Below are 6,000 nucleotides of genomic sequence, written 5' to 3' on the forward strand. Positions count from 1 at the left end.
ATTTTTATATATATATATGATATATCTACAAATTTATAAAAATACTGTAATATATATTAATAGTAATTTTCTATTAGTTGTTTTTATACATTTAATATATAATCTATTTTATTGAATATAATTATTATTGTAGAATAGAAACATGCGTTAATAAATATCTTTGTTTTTATCTTGTTTATTGATTGTTTCAATTTGTTTGGTCCAATTTAAATTGTATATAAAATAAAAATTTTTAAAATAAATCGTCCGATTGAACATGAGACAAGTAGGAAGGAAGAATGCAGAATATTTCAGTCTTGTTTAATTTTATTCAACTGATGCGGTTCAACTTGAATGAAATACTATAATAATATAATTATTAAATAATCAGTAAAAATATGACATACATACAATGTGGAAAAAAAACCATTTTCTTGTTCTGGTTTGAAAAAAATCAGTTGAAGAATTTCAAGTACTTGAAGGTAGTGGTTGCCGTGATTAAGAAACGGATGATAGTGGTTAATCAATAGATCAATTAAATTCTACTTTCCTTTTCTTTAATCAACAGGCTTAACAAATTGACCTTGAAATACCAACACAAAAGTAACTGGTTATAGTTGAACTTTCCTACATATGAGTATGATCTATACACTAACTAAAAATGTATAGTTATAGTTTACACAGAAAAAAACCACAATCAACTTCCTTTGAGACACCCATATTCAAAGAACACTTTGAAATTAATGTATCATGTAAGACGAACGAGGGGAGAAATATAACACTATGGCCAACCTATTAATTAATAGAAGGTCTACTGTAGTTTTTAATTTAATTAATTATGCTTGATGATTAATTTGCACAGAATGTAATAATTATAAGCTTTCTGTAATAATTGTTTCCCAGAAAAAATTCAAAGTCAAATTTACCCCACATGGGGAAACTGCAGGACAGGACAACATCAAAACCAGTTATTTGTCTCTTACCTAATCCTTAAAACAATTGGTTACTATAGAGATGCCACGCCAGGATTATTTATATAAAGCCACATTCAATGCAAAATAAACTAAGTACATATACCATGCTCTAGCCAGAGGTTTGAAGTTTCAAATAAACCTCCCTGTTTAATGAAATGCCCTTTTTAAACTAGAGACCAGCATAAGAAGTGATGATAAATATGCCTAACTTGTCTAGATATGATGATTTTGCCATTTTTTGGAGGGAAAATGACCTTTTGTGGAAAAAAGTTTCTGTATATACTTTTTATCATATTTAAATCAGTTTTGTTTATTTGGAAATCATGGACGCTTATTCATAATGCATTGCTTTGTACTGTAAGCATGCTCACATCATAGTTGTTATTGATAACTGGGTCCTTTGCTATTTAATTTACTAATTTTAAATCACTGTGATTAATTCATAATTTCATAATTAGGTAAATTGTTCTTACCAGTTGTAATGTTTATAAATAATATATATACGTTATGTTTTTGGATTATAACTGATTATATTATTTGTTATAACGATAAACTATTAATTCATATCCTGTATTAATTAATATCAATATTGTGTAAACAGACATATAGTTAAGAAACACATCACAAAATTATTCAATTTCAACATCTGAGTCCCTAACCACTACACGCTCTCAACATATTTTTATTGGTATATACTGTTGCTATGACTTTCGTAGAATTCATGGTGGTTATATCACCACAATTTGACTTACTTTCCAGAATTAATATTTACTTTTAAAAAACTTATAAGCACCCCATAACCACTACCTTCCTACAAGTACTTGAAACTAATGATGCATTCTTGGTAAACACATCTTAAAGAGGTCGGCTTAACTGAAGCACTCTCTATTTGAACAATATTCAACTACTTAATGGCTAAAAAATACATGAATTAAGCTTAAGTTATAGAAATCTGAATTAAGGAATGGTAAAGGAGTGTTATGATATTATCTTTATTATGATTAATCCATATATAAATGATCAACTTCACTTAATATGTAATATTTCATCCTCCGATACTAACGACCATGGAGCTACAAATTACTTTAATTGTTTTGAGCATATTTAATTTGGCAAATGCTGGTAAGTCTTTCTCTTATCTATTTCATATTTGTGTAGATGGTAGATGGTTTATGTAGAAATTAAATTTAGTAAATTATTAAAATTGTTAAAATAAAAAATAGTATAACAAATTTAGTGTAGTTAATACTATAAAAAAGTGTGTTAATTAAAAATTTATTTTTGTGAAAATAAATTACCAATGTTATTCATTAATAAGTTATAAAATACCTGAGATTGCAAGAATTTTTGTAACAAATACTACAATGAATGAATGAAAAAATAAGTTTTGAACCAATAATTAATTCATTGTTTTGACAGAAGAAGATAATAGGCATAACAAATACACCCGAACACATAGTGTTGATTGAAACCTCTGATTTCTTATAGGCTATATACCAGTAGGGGATCCGTGTTTAAATCACAGATGTAGCGAGTATGGAGAATGTGCAGCCAATACGTGGGGTACAGGCTACTACTGTCAATGCACAGAGTCATGCTATAGTGGCCCCTATTGTACTACCTGTAAGTATCATTACTTTCATGAATATAATTATGTATACTAAAAAAAAATACTAAGATACAGGAAAACATGTATAACAAGCAATATTATACAAATAGTGTTTATGAGTGTAATGGTACAAAAAAGTACTATTAAACGACCGTTCATTAGTGCGTACTATTGCACGCCATGTGACCCACAATCATCTAATCAAATGAAATTAATTTGCTTATGTGTTATATAATATGTGTTATTGGGTAGGAATGCTGGGTATACTCACAAGGATTACAATGGAAACTTTTCAATGTGATTTTTTAGAAGGTAGTATCAGTACTAAATTATTATAAAGCCATTGTTACTCTATTGTTTAAAGATGTATTGTCCCTTTGACTAATTCCAAAAAAATAAAAAATAACAGATTTCGAAAAAAGGTGGGTCATTTTGAAGTATCATAATAGTTATTAACTTTCACCAAAAATTTGTCGAAAAAAAAATCATTTAACTGAAATACAGACGTTTTTTTGTTAAAAAAATAACTTTGACTTCCAGTCAAAGTTTTCAATCAAAACATATCCCATAATGAAACGCGCTTGTTTGGCTACTCTGTATGCATAATCATAGAAGTTCCTCACAATCTGTGTGAAAATACCTTCTCAACCGTGACGAGTTGTAAACAATCATAATTAGCATATGCATAATGCGTACTCGTGGTTTGAAATCTTTGTTTACTTTCGCTCATGACGATTTTCCAGACGAAATGTAATCAAACTAATTTACCTGTTAATTACGTAATCTTGTTGCTTTTGGCTCGAATTTTCAACTTAAAGTGAATAACTTTAATATTACTTTGATATGGCCAATTTAAATTTAGAATATTTTTTTGTGTTTCAAGGGACAATACATCTTTAATCTTATTTTCAGATAACAATCCATGTGGAAGTATATGGTGCAAGAATGGTGGACTTTGTGAATCCAATGGATGTGATGCTAGTTGTAAATGTGAAGGGTGTTACAGTGGGCAGGTATGCCAAACATGTAAGTTGACTTTTTTTTTTTCAATGAGCAAAATTACTGTAATTACTATATAGTATAATTTCACCCCCTAATTAAAATGTACTGTACTGTCATACTGTATAGTACTATAACTGTAATTAGTTGAGTACTGTCTTAGGCCATGTTTCCGCAGCCAAAAATTAAACGATAAAAATTAACCGATAATTATCTCACTCAAATCGGATAATTATTGGAATATTGTGATCATTTGTAACCTTTGACCAACAAATTGTTGCGTTGTGAGGGGGCATCTGGTTGTTTAACAATGACTGATCATACGCACTTTTTGGTTAAAAAATTAACCGATACTTTTGCGGAAACACAGCCATAGCAATACCAAAACCGGGTAAGGAAAAGGGTCCAACTAAGAATTTACGACCAGTTATTCTACTTAATACTATACGCAAGTGCCTATCGCTTATAACACTGGATAGAATTACATCGAAAGTAGACGCATTCTTACCACAAAGCCAAAGTGGGTTTCGCAAAGGCAGAAGCACAAGTGATATTGTTTTTACACATCGATGGCTTATAGCTAAAGCACAAAAAGAAAAAAGAAATATTTACATAACCGGTATAGATATGTCAAGCGCGTTCGATACCGTGGATAGAAACAAACTTCTCAACATACTCAAACATATTATAGACGAAGATGAACTTAGGATCGTTAGATTTCTGCTGAGTGAAACCGGACTAAATCTAAAAATAAAAGGGGCAAAAAAACAGCCAATATTCCAAACCAACATCGGCACCCCTCAAGGAGATAGCTTAAGCGCGGTCTTATTCACTGTTTACCTTGAGTCTGCCCTACGAGGAATCAGAACAATTAACCAAACAGAAATACCTCAAGAGATATCATATGCTGATGATGTAGATTTTTTTAGTCTAAACAGCAAGCATAATGTAAACGAATTAGAACGCCATCTATCAACTTTCCACTTAAATGTAAATAAAGAAAAAACAGAACACACTATCGTAAAACGAGAAAAAGAGGACATACAAGAACAATGGAGAAACACGAAAAAAGTAGGATCGCTCCTTGGGGACAGACAACTAGCGCGTTTAGCAATGACCAAACTAAAGTTGATGTGGCTTCGAAAAGATAAAATCAAATTAAAAATACGTATCAAGCTGTACAACTCACTAGTTAAAAGTATATTACTCTACAACTCTGAAACATGGGGACTCACAAAAGAAGAAGCACATAAACTTGACACATTTCACAGACAGCAACTTCGCAAAATCATAGGTATCAGGTTCCCAGACAGGATATCGAACATAAATTTTTCTACAGAAGGACAGGAACAAAACCAATTTCGTTAGAAATAGTTGACGCAAGATGGAGACTATTGGGTCACATACTTAGACAAGACCCATGTACACCAGCCAACACAGCAATAAGCTATTATTTCAGCAACACTACCAATATAAAATTTCGAGGAAGACCGAGAACCACCCTACCAATAACTCTCAGCAACGACCTACTCACCCTTTATAAGCAGAACACAAACATCAAGTATCCCGGACAATTGAAAACCAAGAAAGACATCAAACAACTTAAAGAACTAGCCAATGAAAGATCAGACTGGAAGAAACTGGTAAAAGAGATTTACGGAGCAGCCCAAGCGGAAATGTCGGCAGACTTTTCAGTGGAAAGGCAGTAATCATCACAGCCGTAGTGTAATTTCACTTTGCCCTGCTATTATATCTTGAACTGTATTAACAAATACAAATAAAAGAAACAAAAATAATTCACAATAAAAGTGTAGAATTTTCATTTTAACATGCATGATGAACTATTGAGGCAACATATCAACAGTTTTGTTGATGTTTGTTTTAAATTTGCCTTCAATTGTTTTCTATTTTTGTATTCGGAAGATTCTGATCCATGTAACGAGGTTAACTGTAATGGCGGTGAGTGTGAGGTCATCTCAACAGATTCTGAATGTTCATATAGATGCAAAAATTGCCCCCAATATTATTATGGAAGTCATTGCGAACTCAGTAAGTTGATAATATAACATGTTAATATAGCATAAAGCCATTGATAAATTTAATCATAGGATATAAGCCTAATTTGATGTTCTTACTACAGTTGAAATATTTTCTAAAATATTATGTTAAAAGTGAAATAAGTATTTGTGTGAACATACTGTAGCTTTGTGTTCTACTACATTTTTTAGAAAGTCCATGTGACTCGGTTGATTGTAAAAATGGTGGAAATTGTTACATTGATTCTTATTACCAAGTTTATTGCGCGTGTCAAGATTGTTATTCTGGAACATACTGTGAAAAATGTAAGTTTGTTGAATTTTGATCCACAATTATTATTTTTTCTATTTTAGTTGCGATTACTAAAGTTATTTGAAATAAAATTAACAATTTATTATTAAA

Source organism: Antedon bifida, chromosome 1, assembly GCF_963402885.1.
Source record: "Antedon bifida chromosome 1, ecAntBifi1.1, whole genome shotgun sequence".
NCBI lineage: Eukaryota > Metazoa > Echinodermata > Crinoidea > Comatulida > Antedonidae > Antedon > Antedon bifida.